General features: G+C 40.9%; 1 protein-coding gene across 1 annotated transcript in view; it reads left to right on the top strand.

The window, feature by feature from the left end:
* The window catches only part of PDZRN4 (PDZ domain containing ring finger 4), a 103,827-nt gene that overhangs the window by 15,027 nt on the left and 70,073 nt on the right, over nucleotides 1–18,727 (top strand). The gene's annotated exons all lie outside the window — the stretch shown is intronic.

Raw genomic sequence — 18,727 nt, 5'->3', positions numbered from 1 at the left:
GACCATACTTCTTTTTATACAGTCCAGGATACAGTTTGCTTTCTGGGCTGCAAGCACACATCACTAGGTCATGTCCAGCTTTTCATTCACCAGTAGCCCCAGATCCTTCTCTGCAGGGCTGCTTTCAACCCCTTCATCCCCCAGCCTGTACTGATACCAGGGGTTGCCCCAACCCAGGTGCAGGACCTTGCACTTGACTTTGTTGAACCTCATGAGATTCACCTGGACCTACTTCTCAAGTTTGTCCAGGTCTCTCTGGATGGCATCCCATCCCTCAGGTGAGTCAACTGCACCAGTCAGCTTGGTGTCATCTGCAAACTTGCTGAGCGTGTGCTCTATCCCACTGTGGAAGATATTAAACAGGACCGGTCCCAATACAGACCCCTAAGGGACATCACTTATCACTAATCTTTGTCCAAACATAGAGCTGTTGCCCACTATTCTCTGGATGCAACCATCCAGCCAATTTCTTATCAACAGTACAGTGTATCAAATCCATATCTCTCCAATTTAGAGAAAAGAATGTCATGGGGGACTGTGTAAAAGGCCAAATAGATGACACCTGTAGCTCTTCCCTTGTCCACTGATGTAGTCACTCCATCATAGAAGTCTACTAGGTTGGTCAGACAAAACTTGCCCTTGATGAAGCCATGCTGGCTTTCTTGAATAACCTCCCTGTGCCCCATATGCCTTAGCATAGCCTCTAGGGGGATCTGTTCCATGATCTTCCGAAGCACAGAGGTGAGATGAGGAGTCTAGGAGCACCAGAGGATCAAAGCCTAGGAACAGGTTTTAGAAACTGCTTACTTAATCCTTACTATTGATTGTTCAATGCTGTGAAGAATGAGAGAGTTGAAGAGCTGCATTTAATTTTTTTCTTCTGATGTAGCAGAATTCTTCACCATCTTGGCCATGCAAGTCCCATGGCTTCCTCAGCAGTCTGACCACTATCACAGGATGGGATGAGCAGTGAGGTTTAAGGAAGTAAGTGATGGAATCAGTTGGAAATTGTCATATGCAAGGAGAAATTTCTTTTGACACTTACCATTTCAAGACCTCTTTTTAAAGATGTGTAACAAACCCCACATTATAGGTCATTAATACTGACCTATTGGATTTCTAAAATCTTCACTTGAAAAATAGAGAATTCACAGGTAAGTTTACTAGAAGTCAGTGTAAATCGTCAATATGTTAATAATTTGAATTACCCATTGATTAGAACTCTTGTTTTATTAGATTGAAGATTCAGGAAGGTGAGAGGGCTCATGAAAATTGGAGAGAAGAGATGACCAGAAGTATGAGGATTTCCAATGAAAACTGTCTGTCTCGTGGTGTTAAATATCTGCTATTTTCCTTGCAACACTGATGAATTCCTAGTGTTCCATTCCTCTTTTAGCTTGACTTTCACAAGTCTTCACTTACTCTTCTTTTTCCAAAAATGATTCACAGGAACTTTTCACTTAGTTCATAAAGTATCTATAGGTACATTGCACAGAGTGTGCAGTAGTACTGTTCTAGGTCTGTTACCCTGACCATAGTATCCAAGTACCTATCAGTCTAATAGAATAATCTTGATCTGAGATAGGGAAGTACAGGAAGCAAAGGTATTAAAAAAAGTTTTGCCCAAGATCCCATAGGGTGCCAAGAACCTGAAATTAGGGCTTCCACCGTATTCAACTAGGGTTTTTAGTTCTTTTTTTTTCCAAAAAAATAAAGAATAACAACTCTGCTGAAGATAAACAGAAGAACTACAACTGGGGTTGCTTGGGGATTATGTGTCCTGATGTTACAGCAGTTCTTCAGGTAGGGGAAATGTCTCTTGCTTATGTTTTCATGGAAGGGTATGTACATGTGTAAAAAATAATTATGCTTGGATCAGCATATTTGCAGGTTAACAATCAGCTGCTGATTATCTGCTGATTCCTGCAAAACAGAAAATCTGTTCTTATACAAACATTAATTATGGAATATCTGGCAGAATCATTCCAAATTGGTTTAATTATACACAGTTTTTATACCCTGTTTAATTGCATTTTCACTGAAGAAAGATCTAGACCAGTTCTCTTACTAAAACTCTTTTTACATCTTTACGTTTGCTTTGGAGGTTAAACACCAAACAATCCAGGTTTGACTGGATTGTCTTGGATGCTTTGCCATTGTGGTAGCCAGTTTTTTCAGTAGCTCCACAACCTCTATTGATTACCATATTGAGATGAGCCTCCTGTATTACATCAAATGGATTGCATCTATTACATCCAATAAAATTGATGTGTGGTGGTTATTGATGGGGCCTCAACCATCTTGGTTTTATTAAGACCATTTTTACACCTAGATTACAAGCTAACACTGCCATTATCTCTCTCCAAAATCCCTTGGCAGTTAGTACCACCAGCAGCAGTAGAAATTACAGAGGGATTAATATCTGACTTTAGCCCCCAAAAGCTTTTCTCTGGAGGTACAGAATGATACGTTGAACTGTGTTGAGCAGTGAAAGATTTAGTGAAAAAAAAGCCCCGAGTGCCTGCCTGCATCAGAGTCAGCATCTGTCCCTTTTGAAACTTCCGTCTGTGCAGCCCTGCTGGGCTGCTGAGATATGCACAATGACTCAGGCTGTTTTGTTGTGATAGTTGTTTTTAAAAGCCCGTCCCTGCAGAACGTTGGTCAGAGCAGTCAGTTCTGGAGGAAAATGAGGAGATGGGGTAAAAGGAGGAGGGAATTACAGATCTCTCTTGATTCCCCTTCATTGCAAATCAGTCTTCCAGCTGTGGGAGAGGGTCTTGCGCAGTGAGCAGAGCAGAGGGAGACATCCCTTGGATGAGGACAAAGAGCGGCGCTGGGCACAAAAGGGTGAGGGAGAGGAGAGGGGATGCGGTGACTTGGCAAGTCACTCCCGCGACACCCTGCTCTGCCTGATAAGGGTGGGTTTTATAGTGGGGATGCTGCCGTGGACACACCTCCGTGCGCACTGCAGAGGCACTGGGGTTTGGGGAAGGAATGATAAGGAACACAATGAATAACTAACAAAGCTCATTCGATGAATGCAGTCATTTGCATTACAGTGCCAAATAGCTTTACTCCTGGTGGCTGAGTGTCATACCCAGCTACAAATATTATTGGTATCATTTCAATGACATCTTAAGGATGACAGTAGACTGTATGGGGAGAGAAGTTGTTAGGAAATTTCAAATTTCACAGAAGAAATGGAAGTCTAGAGAGCAATGAGCCAACAACCTCTCACTTTTGTTTGGTTTAAGGAAGTTATGGCAGGATTACTACAATAGGTTTCTTTGAGTTTTGGAGAGTTATATACAAGTATAGAAAGAATACAAGACAGGACCAACGTCATGGTATATGTAAGGCCTTCTTGTTTGCATTTTGTCACTAACTTTTTTCATACAAATGCCAAAGAAAATGCATGGTAATGAGTGATCGTTTCTGTGCATAGGTAATGCCTGTAGGTGCAGTGTCTATACATCAGCAGAGTACTTTTTGTGACTGTCTTGAAGACGCAGTATGAAACATTAGCACCAGAGATTTCCTTATGTCTTTTGTTTTGTTTTCACTTTTGCTCATAATATTTTCCAGTGAAATATAAAAGGATGCATTTTGTGCTATGTTCTGTTCTTCATACCTCATTCCCCAGGAAAAGAAATCCATTAGTTTTAATGATAGAGAGAGATCACACAGGTAAAGCATATTTCAGTCTACAGCATAGCACAAGCAAAGAATATAAAAATCCATGACCCAGAGACAACTGCAGGATTCAGCTTCAACTGAAGTTACAATCTGCCACCAAATCCCTGACCTGTATCATCTGCTTTTGCAATGCAAAAAACCATGGGACATACAGGACTTGTGTTACATATCTAAATGTTAGTTGCAGAATTTGCATCCATTTGAAATGCCTGGTCTTGACCCTCAGGCATAGAAGCCAAGAGCACCCTTCATTTAATAAATAACCTTTGCCTTCTTTAGTGTTCTTTTTCTTTCCTAGTGTTTATTTCTCTGATTATTTTTGCTTGGATGTTAAGTGGCCTGAACTCATGCAGATTGCACTTTTTATGTGTCTGCAGTTCATATCATGTTTTATGTGCTCTGTATTTCCACTAGCCAGTAATAGCTAGTGGCAATATAGAAAATGTATGTGCTAAGTGTCAGAAGGTGGAAAGGTGGTAAAGATTAGCAAAGCACCTGTGTAACTTTTATAAGAGGGCATTTATCTCTTCTTCTGTTTTGAGTACTTCCTTGCTGGAATATTTCTGAGAAATTACAAAGCAATTCAATGGAAGCTGGGAGACAAGAGAACCACACTTGAAAAGAGCTAAAAAGCATTAAGAGCCTCAGACCTAAGATGTTTGGGGTTGCCGTTCCTAAGAAAGCCAGCAACTGTGGATGATTCCTAGCAAGATGTAAGACAGGAATGTGCTTGCACAGCCTGATGAAATGGCCAAGGTTTGTGTTATCAAGGGCCCCATCAGTGTGTGGGCAACCTATAGCAATGACCAATCCTTCACTAGCATGGTGATTAACATAATCTTAGCATTTTCTGCTTCAGGTTTTACTGTTGTATGATCATGGTTTTTTATTGCTGCTATAAAAGTCAGTTAAGAATTTTCTCCTCTTGCAGTTGTGAAATAAAGCTACAGAAAAGCAAGGGGTTTTTGGAGGTTTTTTGGGTTTTGTTTGGTTAGGGTTTTTTTTGTCAATGAGCATATAGATTATGTTTTTGATGTTCAGATAATGTCTGTTAGATATGATCTGAATCTAGGCTAAATCAGTTTCAAAGTTTGGTAGGTATGTGATCAGCCCAAAGAAATACTTAAAGGAAGTTATTGCTGTACAATTTCAGTATCTTGTAAAGGAAATCAGAAGCCTCTGTAAGAAAGCAGAATATGCCTTAAGCCAATGTTTTGTGATACTGTTATACCTTCAGATTTTTGCAAGTGCATCTTGCATATACTTTCATTCCAGTGAGTCTCCCAACTGGGACCCTAGTAAGGAAATAATAATAAAGCAACCAGAAAAATCTGAGCTATGCCAATCCTTTAAGAAACCTTTTGGCTTTGACATAGTTCAGCAAAAAGTTTGTTCATTAGTAGGAAGCCTTTTGGTTAAAAGCCTGACTTCACAATTTCTGTTTCCAGAATAAAAGGAAGTTCTTAATTAACAAAATATTTTCCCCACTGAGATACTGACTTTCCAGTCCATAGTGGTGTAAGAGGGTTATTGGCTAGAGTCTGAGGAGCCAGACTTCCAGTTGCCATTATTCATGTGAGCTGTGACATGGGGTATGCTTTCTGCCTTTAAAATCCTGTAGTGTGTATAGATTTATTTCCAGTTAAAGCCAACCGTATCCTGGGCTGCATCAAAAGAAGCATGATCAGCAGGTCAAGGGAGGTGATTCTCCTCCCTACTCCACTCTCATGAGACCCCACCTTTCTGCATTCAGCTCTGGGCCCCTCAACACAAAAGGGACATCAAGCTGTTGGAGTGGGTCCAGAGGAGTGCCATGAAGATGATCAGAGGGCTGGAACACCTCTGCTATGTACACAGGCTGAGAGACTTGGAGTTGTTCAGCCTGGAGAAGAAAAGGCTCCAGGAAGATATTTAGCAGCCTTCCAGTACCTGAAGGGGTCCTGCAAGAAAGCTGTGGAGAGACTTTTTACAAGGCCATGTAGTGATAGGACGAGGGGTAATGGTTTCACACTGAAAGAGGGTAGGTTTTTATTAGATAGAAGGAAAAACTTCTTTACTGTGAGGGCAGTGAGGCACTGGCACAGGTTGCCCAGGGAAGCTGTGGATGCCCCCTCCCTGGAAGTGCTCAAGGCCAGATTGAACAGGGCTTTGAGCAACCTGGTCTAGGGAAAGGTGTCCCTGCCCATGGCAGGGGGGTTGGACTGGATGATCTTTAAGGTCCCTTCCAACCCAAACCATTCTATGATTCTATGAATTAATAAACACAACTATGCATGATTTCTGAAAGTGTGTTCAGAGGTAGAAAGTTTGCCCTCAAAGAGGAAAGAGTATTTATTTAAAGCATTAATGGCTAGATAGGATTGACTCATTTATCTGAAGAGGCTTAACCTGCTAGTAAGCTGGCTGGGGAGGAAATCGCAGTTGTACAATGGTTTGGGGCAATGAGGCTGTGATTGCTGACAGGGCCTCCTGCTGTCTCCAAAATGTGAATATGACTATAACAACATAACAAAGCTGTGAGATTGTGTCTGAACAGCATGTCACCTCTTTCTTTGCATTTCTGTAACTTACTCACAGGCTTTACTGGGACTCCCCTAGGGCTCAAAATGCTAAATGCATAAAGGCAGTTTTTCATTTTGGAGATTTGTTGAGCAAAAACTAGTTTACAGTATTTTTGCAAATAAAACATAATTCTTACAGTTTTCCAAGGTCCTCTGCTACTGGAGGCTAATCCATTGTCACTACCTTCAGTTTTCATTCTCACCTCTGTGTGAATGCCTTTTTGTAGTTTAGTCTATTGCCCATGTCAAACCAAAATTGAGGCATTCTTCCTTATTAATATATTATGAATACACTACATTGCCAACAGAGCTTAATCTCTCACGTTGACTCCTAGTCATCTTTCAGAAGTGTACACAAGGTGAAAATGGGCCACTTGAAGCATTTTAACCTGATTGGAAAAAATGTTTTTTCTCCTTATCCTTGCAGCTCCCTAGTTAAAATTGTGTAGACTGCTGAGCTGAATATGGAAGTACAAAGCGTCGTTCAGATGACCACCCGTCACTTCATGCTTATTGATAGGCTTCGAACAAGAGTGGTGTGTGACTGACAGCTGCAAAGCAGCACATGCTCTGCTTTAAATTTGGCACTGTCAAAAATAGTGAAGTACCCTTGGAGTAAGCCCATTATTGCTAAGGATCTGCAGCATGGCTCAGTGTGTAAAGCTTCATAATTTATGTGAGGGGCGAAGCTGGAGAGGGAGAAAGAGAGAATAAATATGCAAGTAATATTAGTATTTTAGGGCTGAAGTCACACTTAAGGGTTGGCATGAAAGTGAAGCTCAAGGGTTTGTTACCCTTAGGGACAGGAGAGGTCTGTTTTTTAAAGTTACATATATCGGAGTATCTCTTCTCTATGCCTGTGAACGGTGAGACAATAAATAATGTGCTTAAACTGCAACAATGTAAGTTTGAGTTTGAGTCCAAGAAAAACCTTATGAAAGAAAGGAGGTTGGCTTAGAGTTGCTAGTTGGCATCTGTCAGTAGTAGGTTTTGAGAACAGATTAAATAAACTCTTCTCAGGTAAATCCTTGAGACAGAAGTGGATTAGGTCATCATCTGACGCTTGCCTAGGCCAATTTTTCAATGGCTTTATATCGTGTTTGTGTGTGTGTGCTGTGCTCTTGTGTATGTGTGAGGAAGGAGATTTTTACTTCATAGGGAACTTACAAAACAACCTTCTGTTCTCTGATTCCATTCTGCAATTGCATATATTATAGGAGCAAAGGAAAAATGGTCAGTTTTTTCAATTTTAGTGAAAGCTGTACCTTCATTTGGTATTCTGTAAAGCAGTGTAGAAGCATGATGGGGAAAAGTGCCGTATAGCATCACTTGGAAGGAGAAGGGGAATTAGAAAGTGGTAAATATATGGCTCCATTTATGTGATTATGCTTATTCATCCTGAGCAGCAAATTCTTCTGCTAGGGCAGAACTTGAGGGCTCTGGCTTTTGTCTGACCAGACTGATCCTGCCCTAGAGCCAGTGATAGGCAGGGGGGTGACCGAGCCCCACACGGTCCCATTCTGTGGTCCTGTCATCTGCCAGCTGCGGCAGCAAGCTCCTTGGGCAGGGAGCCCTGGGTGCGTGAGTGCAGTGTGGTACGGCTGCTCTTCTCCCTGCTCACCTGGGACCACCTGCCCGCCATGTGGGGCATGGAGCAAACATGTTAGCATCTATGTGACCTTGCAGGAGACAACTCCATACGTTTCCCATCTGAAACTTGGCTGAAAGCATCTGGCCGTAGGTTTCCTGTGTCAGGATGATGCTACTCATTGAACCATAGAGTCAGTTTGTTGGAAAAGCAGGATCTCAGTTAATAATTTTACAGTCGTCATAGTCCATTGGTGGTCTGTAATACCTTAGGGATAACATCCATTAAAAAGGTCACACATTTAAGTAGGACTCTTCTCCCTGCCAGCGGACCACAGCTGTGAAGTTTCTGTGATCACTTTGTAGCTGTAAAATGCTATTTTTGTGTAGCAGCTAACTGAGACTTCTCTTGCAACTGTTTTAAACAAATGGGTCTTCTTTTTACAAAATATTTCATGTCTGGTAGTTTTGTCCTCACCTGCTGGGTATCATTTATTCGTTTGTGCGAGTGAGTATGTTAATGCTGTAGTTTGAAGGGAAGACAACAGTCTAATTGCTTGTCTTATTAGCCCACTGGAAATAATGGAAGACTATAGCATTGAATTGCCATTTAGCTACCATAGCCCTGGGTGTACATAGAGCATGGCATAGCAGAGTTAAATCATTTATTAACTCCTTAACAACATATATTTAATCAGTTTTCTCCTGCTTCAGACCTTGCAGTCAATAAATGCCTTTTACTTCCTTGCCCTTAATTAGTGTATGTTTGTCGAGATAGGCTGATTTGTAAGCTGCAAATGGTACTTGGTAGTGAATTCTTTACTTCATTAAATGGGGCAGTTGTGAATTTTTGTCAGGATACCCTTGTAAGAGAAAACAAAATGAATTTCACTGCTTGACAGGAATCCGGTGCCTTTTTTTTTTTTTTTTTGCTAAACCAGTGAGCAAATTATTAAGACTAAAAACTTGCAAAGGAGAAATGACTTGTAATATGCCAGGGTTCACAGGTATCATTGTAGTTTTGTTTCTCCATGTTTGTAATTAAAATCCTGGTGTATTGGTGCAGTCATCTATTCATACAGAAGGCTCTGCACAGGTGTATAGTTTCTTAAGGTAGCACCCACATTTGCATCTGAAATTATGTCCACTGGTGTCCAAGAACTGGTTCCTTATTCGGATCAGGCAAGAGCATTTGATAAAACCACACGTGAGCAGATGGATCTCTTGTGGAGATCTAATTATGCAATTTTAGTCAAATCTGAAACAGATGCCCTTCTGCTTACCTATTGTTGAAGCCATTTGGTACCACTCTAATATTACACTGACACCAGGCAGGAAGGCCCTTTGCATTCCCAGCTGAATCAGATGCCTTGGGTGCTAATTTAATAACTTCACGGTCTGAGGGACCAAAGGCAAGTTTTCAGCACACATGTGTGCACCTTTCCCTGCGAGGTGAGCTGACTGCCACGAGGAAGAAGATGCATTTGTTTATGTCAGTTGTATATGAGAGGGGAATTGACAAGCAGGAGCACCTTAATGGCTTCAAACTACCTGTTAATGATCATGGCGCTGGTGCCTGCCTGGCAGCTTCAGTCTCCAATTAAGCATCTGCTGGAGCTGGAAGCAGGGCTCTTAATTGGAAAGAAACAGATTCAAAGCAGGTTGCATTTTCTGCCAAGACATATTTATCAGTGAAGCTATGCCTTAATCCATTGTATCTCCTTTCTCACACCTACCTGGCTTTTCTCTCCCTGTTCCCCACTGCTGCAGGCACAGCCCTAGAGCAAGGCAGGTAGATTCTCAGGATGGATTCTCAGTGCCTCAGGGAGGTTTGGTTCTCCCCTAACCTTTCGCTGACCTGGGGCCCAGTGATGGATTCTCTCCTAATTGCTGACTTTCCTTCCCCCAGACCCACCATGGCGCACATACGCCCATTAAGATATATTGTCTAGTATGCATTCAGGAGATCTGTTTGCAGCTATCTTTTACATAGAACTGATTGTTTAATTGCAGATTAAAGATTAATGCAAGTATAATGATTCCATGAGGACACTTCAGACAAAAGCATCCTGCATCAGGCAGCCTGCATCCATTTTTCAATTTGGCCATAAATTTGGCTGGGAATTAAATAGTAAGTAGCCGTGATTGCAACACTGGTCTCTGAAGGCACTCACGGGAATGAAAATAAATGAACAGGCTCTCACACAAAGCATGTTTCATTATGGTCATTAGTGGACAGATCCTCAGCAGGGACTGAAGGTGAAATTGTCTACAAGAAATGTTGGCACATGCCTGATGAAATTGAAATAGTAAGCAAGTGAGTATAAAAATGTTCAGGTCACAGAGCCTACAGATGACAAACTTATTTTCTGTGTGTTGTGGGTGTAAGCTGCAGGAGGTGCAGACATGCAGAGACTCCTGGCATGCATTCCAGCATAGCTATATCTTATCTTTTACAGACTATGAGCATACTGGGGGGAAATGTTTGCAGTGTCATGAATGCATAACTGTGTATGTTATTTATGTACCAGCAGTTACTACGATTCATTACCCTGGTGATTTTGATGAATTATTTAGGGTTTGCTGTCTTTTATGTTTTTCAGGTAAGGGCCCTTTTATTTTCCTTAAAATACCCAACTGGCTGGTAAGTTGTTCACTTCTCTTCATTTCTCTTCCCCTATGTGACATGATGTGAACAGAATCATGGACTGTTTTGGTTGGAGGGAATGGCTGGAGTCCATCAGGTCCAGTGCCCTCCCAGAGCGGGGCCCATTTTGTGCAGGTTGCTCAGAGTCTTGTCCAAGGATGAAGCCTGCACAGCCTCCCTGAGGAATCCATCCCAGTGTCTCACCACCCTTGTGGCAAAGCATTTTTCCTGATGTCTAACTGGAATTTCCCTCATTTTGGCTTGTGTCCACTGGCCCCTATCCTGCTGGTGTACATCACTGGGAAGAGCCTGGCTCTGTCCTCCCTGTAGCTCCCTACAAGGCTGTTGGTGGCATCAGTGAGGTCTCCCTTAGCCTCTTCACAGTGCTGGAACCTGTCTTATGACATGGGTCTGAGTTTCAGGCTTCTGGGTGTAGAACAAAGCACTGCAGTTACCAATTATTTCAGCTCAGTTTGGTTAAAGCAACTTTTTGGGGACTCCCCAATGTCTTGCATAGCTTTTGGAAATCTTAGCAACAGCCACTAATTTTGAATGATAAAACCTTCTATTTCTTCAGTGTAAATAGATTTTTTTTTGTATAATTAATGCTATTTTGAGACTAACTCGCAGTCCTAAAGTTAAAATTGTTCTTATTCTGAGAAAGCAATATATCATAATAAATTATTTCCTTTTTTTCCCAAGTAACTAAAGGAATCCACTTGGGGCTTAATGACATGTAACTAAAGGATTCCATTTGGAGATTACTGAAGTGTGTTTCACTCAGCTTGCCAGACTTTCAGTGTAATTAGCATAAAAGTGGTGACATCTCTGAAGATGCTCAATGGGTTTTGTTTGTTTTCCATTAGTTTAAGAGTCAGGAGCATTTATCTAAAAATTAAGTCCTGTTTGGTCCAGTGTTTAGCAGCTTTTTTTTGCCTTTTGTTGTATCCTTGAAGTTGCACTTATATCTATTAATCATTAATAATAGTCTCAAAACCAGAGATATGATTTAACATCAATAGTAAGTTACAGAATGACATGATGACATAAATAATATTCTGATTAAGCCAATTTAATAATCTTATTGTCAATTTGTGTTCTTCCTATTGGTTTATTTTATCTTTTTGGATTTTTGTTTATATACTGTTATGCAAATTCTTCTAGGCACAGACTGTTGGTTATGCATTCATACAAAGACAGGACAGCAATCTCCTGATAAATCCACCACATTTTATAGCTGTTAACATGATAATATAATTAATAATACTAATCCGCACACCTTTCTGAACATGTCACTGGAAATCTAGCTGCACATGCACATGTCTTTATATGTATATGAAGAAGCAGATACTTTTGGGCTGTAGTGTCTGAGCAGCAATACAAGCACTTATATTTTGCAGCATTCCCTGAGAGTAGCATAAAAACCAAGGTGGTTGCAGGCACCCACTGTTATCTCACTATCTGTAGCATCAAGAGAGAAGCACGTTTCATCCCTCCTTTTACCCTTGCCACAGTGTTTGGTAGGGATCTGCTTGCCGAGCCCCTACCTGCCTGCCTGCCCAGCCGTGTGCCCTGTTGGCAGACATCCCACTCCTCCTGCTCTCAACAGACTGGTCTGCTCCTGCCTGCAAGATGCTCCGCTCTACAAATCCTTCCCTTTCAAGAGCCAAAAGGGGCACTTAGCTCAGGCAGCATCTACTTCATCAGCCCATACAGGTTAGCTTGGATACAGAAGGGATCCTCATGACTAGGATATGGCAAGATAAATTAGTACTGCCCAGTGTTTCCTCAAAACCCTTCAAAGATCAGGCAAGGAAGCCATCATCAACAGAGAGGATATCTGCCTCAGTGCTGGAGAAGGTTTCTGTTACAGTTTTACTTGTTCTGGTGAAGGCTTGATATCAAGCGTTCTTGTATTTTTGTATTCCCAGCAGCCTTGGTGTGGTCTCTCCTAGGCACTGGCAGTCACAGTATTGACAGCTCCAGCTCTGGCACCGGTGAGCCTGACTGTTGCACATGCACTAGCAGAACAAGTAGTGAAACAGTCACACTTGCCTGAACCTTTGCTGGGACTACAGCATACATATTTGTTCTGAGTTGAAAAATGCTTTAAAGTCCAGGAGGAATTATGTTGCTTCTGTAAGGACAAAGCCCTAAATTATCTAGGAAGACCACGAAATTGGAGCAATTTCTGTGACAGGTGTGTAGGGACTGCTGTTCTGCTGTAAATGGTAGAAGCCTCCATAACAATACATATGACAGTAAGACTCCATATCTGTAGCGGGATCCACACTGGCACTTATTTGAAGACTCAAGGGTAATGTAGAATAAAGAGAAGGGTGTCTTACATCGAAGAGACTGTTATGTGAGTTGAAACAATGTGAAGCCTGCTGAGCCTGGGTTATGCTCTGGAGAAAGTAAAATAAACAGTAAAATGCAAATGGAAATACTGTGATGATTTTCTAAGAAATCAACATTGTGCCCTAGAGAAAGAAAAGATTTTTGACTTCTGCTAAATTTGGTTAATGCTGGTCTTCACAGGCTAAAACCTGATGTGGAAGGAGTAAGAATGACTGGTCCTTGAGAGTTCATGTCAGTTTTGTATTACAGGTACTGACCAGTTCACTGCTAGTCAACCAGGAGACGTTGGAGATGTGTCTTTATAACTGAAAATCAGAAAGCCAGCTACTTCATCTGGAGTATTAGCCTTTTTCTTTGATGTCCTACACATTCCCTTTTCTATATACAGATGATAGTTCTGGTTAAACTCTAGAGATCGTCTAGGTCTACCCCAAATTTGGTGGTTTATTCATTGATTAAAAGTTTACTTACTTTAGTGAAGTAAAGTAGCAGGCAAAGAAAACTCTCCTCTAATACATGGAGAAGTAATGTCCGATGGCATGAGATATGTGGCCTAGATCCAGCAAACTATTTGGGATCTTGAGTCACTTTTGAACTAGCCTTTTCCATTTCTTTAAGTAATTGGGAGTGCTTGAACCAGAATCCAAGTGTTTTTCTTCTGGGGAAAGTATAAGGAGTCTATTTTGTTAATAAACTTCAATGAAATGTAGGAAGTCCCTGTGAAATCAGAAGCAGATTAATGTCAAAATACAGCTTAGTAAAGCTGTAGTTTCTCAGATACTGTCAGATCTAACTTACCTGATCAATAGTATTTATTTCTTTTTATTGTTCACTTGTCTTAGCTGAGTTAGGGCACTGTGATGTGTATGACTAGATAACATCCCTTCATTTTTTCCGAGGATCCTGAGTTTATCAAAGTTGCTGGACTTAAATGCTTTAAAAGGAACAAAAAGGCAACCTGTTACCATACTTGGCAATTTTTAAATGATTAAATTCTTCAGAGATGTAAGTATTTTGGAGGATCAACTTATTAGCAATCTCTGTTTTGGCAGCTGAGATAATAATGCATGAGAAGGTGCTCTTTCTACTTCAAAAGACCACCAGCTCTTTGAATATATTGCCCTTTTGGTTTCAAGATGTAGTCTTACTATAAATAAGTTAGTGCCATGCTTCTGGTAGTGAATTCAGAAAGATAAAGAGAGAAAGGGAAGATTATTCACTCTAGGCATGTTTTATTTGTCTGTGTGATTTATTATAAGGATTTAATGATTCATAGTTGTTAGTAATCTGTTTGTAATTGATCAATAATTCAAGTAGCATAGGGGGCAGGCTGTTCCAGTAAGTCTCCATGCCTTTACAACAATCACCTTGTATAGATGTGCAAATACAACTCTGATAAGCACTGTTTGCATGGAAGCGCAGGTACTTCACGTACAGTGATGCTGCACTTAGCGATAACTCCGGTGATGCATATACAGGGTGAGTTGTTAGTGCTGTGAGTGGGCAGAGGAAGGCATCTATCTTGTTTCATACACAACATGAGACTCACTGAACTAGTTTCAGAAATATCAGTACTCTTTTTCTATCCTATTGTTTCTTCAAGAAGTCATTTTGAATATCTGGGGTGAGCTTTCTATTAGTTAGGTATTTCTTTTGTACTGAGCCAACAGTGAGATTTTATAGAGAGCGCCATCAATCATAACCCAGCATTGCTTCAAGATAATTCACTTAGGATGGATTATTAAAGAAAGATTAAGGATGTGGTAAAATAGTTTATTTTATAGTAGTAGCACACCTGAAAGATGAGCAGTCATTCCAAGGTGCTCCCGTAGGCTATTTATATGAAACAAATGAACTCTGCATAATACATCTGTTCTGATAAAACATCTGGAGGCGTGGAGGTCGTGAAGGGAGTTCCTTGGGCAAGAGATGGTGTGTTAGTTGAGGAGAAGGAGACAGTTAGGACACAAAGGTGCATAAGAGGAAATATGAAAAAGGTGTGAAACAGAAACAGCTGCAGTTATTCTGATTCTTGAAGTCAGTATGTGGAAAGGGAAATCTCCATTAAGAGAACTGAGGAGAGAAATTGTGGTTTTGTGTCAGCAGATACAACATTAGGAGTTCTGCTCTGGATGGACTGTGCTGGGTGGGAGAGAGCAAGGACAGCGTAATGCAACAATGCGCTCGCTTTGGCTGTTGATCAAATCTTTCCAAGTGGGCTCTTCCCTCAACAGCAGCCTTCACAGTCTGCAGGAACTGAAGGAAACACTTTCTTTTTTATTGGTGGCATTAGGCATTGGTGGCATTGATGAGTGAGTAGCCATGGAGTGGGTAAAAGCAGCTAACGGATCAGCTGTCCTAGCAGACCCTGCCAGGCTACCAACTTATAAACATTTAAATGGGATCATTTTAACTGACTAGAATGTGCTTTAGCAGTGGTTTTCTCACAGATATATGTCTTCTTCAGAGCGGTAGCTCTGAATCAGTTCCTCAAGGTGCAGGAAGCAGGACATGACTCCTGTGTGGAATCAGTGCTGCTGAGAGCAAACTCTCTCTTCAGAGAAGTTTCCTGTGATCTCTTGGTCCGGTGAATTCCCCTTGTGGTGCATGCAGTCTCAGAGGGAGACCAGGAAAGCGAGTTACCCGCTGCAGGAACGCCTTTGTGAGACTTCTGGCAGTTTTTAATTCATCATGTGCTGCATGTAATCAAAACAGAAATTGCTCAGATGCTGAAAGATTGGTACCTGATGAAATTGTGACAGGAAATACTTCTAGCTCTGATCTGGTGTTTGCAATGTGTGAGGGAGAGAAATGTGTTCTTGTGGGGTCTTTTATTCACTCTGCTTTCAAGAGCTGGAACAATCTGTCTCTGTGCTTATTTAATTAATGTGATGTCAACAGTGATATTGTGTTAAATAATATAGAATGAGTTGTAAACAAAGCAGGATTTGAATCTTCCAAATATACCACAACCAAAATTAATTGGCCAACCTCAGGGGAAATTGTAGTGCAGAACCTTCTTCTTGGGCTTTGTTTCCCTTTTTATAAACAGTGAATTAGTTTCAGTTTTGAAGCTTCCTGAAATATTACCAGTTTTGCTGTCTCACTTTGAGAAATAGCTCAGGCTCTCTCTTAATAAAGGAAAGGGAAAAAAAAAAAGAAAATAAAAACCAAAACCCCTGTGGCTGTTAGAGGCATAAAGCCAGATTCTGAGCTCAGTATAAGTCTGAAGCAAGACTGGAAGTGGTCTGGTGTGAATTGACAGTATTCAGGTTAAGCCATTAAAACACTGGAAGGTGGTCTTAATTAGCAAATGTCTGCATCTTGTTAGTAGAATGTAAGTGAAAGTAAGACTAGCTGAATGAAAACTTCTGGTAGCTTGTTAGCAAATCTATTTTTATTTTATTATACTCTTGCTGGATTCTTTTATTTTCCTCTCTGTGGGAGTGATGCCCAGTTACCCACTAGATTAAGTACTAGCTTATTGCGGTCAACAGCCAAGCTGTCAAGAAATGAAAGAAGCTTGAATGGGATTCGTCTGCCAAATTTCAGCCTTGTGCCTGTAGTTGGGAAAAACAGGGCAAGAAACAGACACAATCAGAGAGCAGCTGACCTCTTTCTAAACAGAGTTAAAATGGATCAGATGCACTGGCTTGAAGCTGCCTTCTCCCCCAGTGTGACTTCAAAGGAAGTCTGCAGCCACTATACATACAGCTTCGGGTATCTAAAAAGCAGGTGAGGTGGATGCTATCTCATGTTTGTATGGTAGTGTAAGCCTGCAGCAGAATAAACTTACCAGGCAGGACAGACACAGTGGCCTGAAGGAGCCTCCTTCCCCTCAATGCCTCTTCTATGCTTATTTGTTTGACCTAAACCCTGCTATTGCCTTAATTACAAGCACTGAGACCTGGCCTTATGTTGAAATGTTCATCTGCTTTTCTGCCTGCACAGGCACGTTTAGCCTCTCTTTATTCTGCTGTTTCTGTTTTGCTGCTCTGAAGGAATTGCAGAGGAGAAAGAAGGGAGAATGGGAAAGTTTCTGTTGTATTTTATATTAATCTAGGAATTTATCAATCCTGACTGTCATTGATGCAAAAAAGAGATCTTACCTCCCAGAACTCCTGATGTCTTCAGAGGAAGAAAGAAGGCACACTTTGCTTTTAATTGTTTTCTTTTTATTTTAAACAATCAGTGACTTTTACCATGGAGCAGTAGGCAATCCGTAAGATTAGTCCAAGAAGTGAGCCAGACCTTAAATGAAGGAAATATGAAAGCCCTCTATGGGTTGGTGGTTTTTTGTGGGTTGTTTTGGGGTGGTTTTTTTCAGATTTCTTCTGTGCCTCAGGTTTGTAAAAGAGTTCAGAAACCCTCACTTTCTTAGATAACAGTGGAGGCAACAAAAAGCTAGTTTTCTTCTTTTAAGAGTTCAGGTGCAATGCATAGAACTGATATATGACATACTGTTCCTTTGTAAAAGTACTGAGAATATTAAAATACTCCCATTATCAGTGCTTAGCCTCAAGCTTCCTTTAATGATCCTACCACATCTTGTAAGAACTAGAACTAAATCGAGTATGTGACTTCAGAAGGTAGCTACACAGTGACAATTAATGGTTCTTGTCAAAGTCCTATGCAATCAGTATCCATGAATTATGACATCTAACCACTACCCCTTTTAATCTCCACTAAAGGTTTTCAGGTTCCTTATTAAAGCATCAGTCTGTGGCTCTGATGTGTCCCCTCAAAAGAAAAAATAAACAACTAATCAAGTAGACAGTGTTCTTTCTGGTTTAATTCAAAGGCTGGTGTTGTACATATATTGCATTTATATGCTAATACCGGTTCATCAGACGTTTAGACGTGTATTCTTTTCATCTGTATTTTGTGTCCTCGTTATTATGTTGAACTGCTGTTGAACTTTCCCCCGTTCTTCATTCAGTGAAAGTGGCTAATACCGTCAGCTAAACAGATGAAAGAGTTATGGAGATAGGAGTTGGATCCTGCTGTTCTTGTTTTACTCACCAATAGAAGTCTTGCAACTTTAAAAAAAAAATAAAGTAAAATAACTCTTAACAATTATGTGAGCAGCATAAAAGAGCTTGTAAGTGGTCTGTAACAAGAATGAACAAGCTTTGCCTTTCTCTACAGGGCTTTTTTTTATGTACTGTATCTGATCCTGGTGCCATATCTTATTTAGAGAATAACTATGGATGTACTTGAAACTTGTGAGAGGAAAGAGCTGAGACACATTTATTCCTGGATTTAGCTTGAAGAAGAAAAGCTAGCAGTTCATTTCCCCTTGTTCTCCACCACTCTGTTTCATGAGTGGCTTGTTAATCTTTTGTGATGTTTACTTTTCCTCCATTTTAGCTTGTGGCCCTGCCATTTTCCATCTAAATGGTACCATCTTCACCAGTTCATACCACCTGGTTTTCTAGCCTGCAACACGGAGCGATGGGATACTGATTCAATGCAATATATCAGCCGAGTCATTGCCACCAGTATGGGTGGTGGCAGGGGCTGGAAGCAGATCTTCCTCTAATGTGTGGTGTGCCTTGCATTTCGAGTATTACTTTGTCTTGATCAAAGTCCTGTCATGGTATGTTTAAATTTTGGGATGGTTAGAGTGGCTTTCCTAAGTGTGACTCTGTCTAAAAAAAAAAGAGATATAGCAAATCCCTTGTATCTCCTTCTTGACTGAAAAATGGGTTCACTGTGGCCCTGAGAGAGGACAGGTGAAATCTAGTCAATACCTGTTTCCCCAGTACACAACTGTCATGAAGTCACAGCAGATACTCTCATTGTTTTAATCTCTTTCCTTTCTGTTTTCTCCTCACCTTCATCCTTCCCCAGTAAAATGATGGTACTTTTAGCC

Source organism: Mesitornis unicolor, unplaced genomic scaffold (genome assembly GCF_000695765.1).
Source record: "Mesitornis unicolor isolate BGI_N332 unplaced genomic scaffold, ASM69576v1 scaffold12243, whole genome shotgun sequence".
Classification (NCBI taxonomy): domain Eukaryota; kingdom Metazoa; phylum Chordata; class Aves; order Mesitornithiformes; family Mesitornithidae; genus Mesitornis; species Mesitornis unicolor.
Note: the sequence above shows the minus strand (reverse complement) of the source record. Positions and strands in the feature narration are given on the sequence as shown.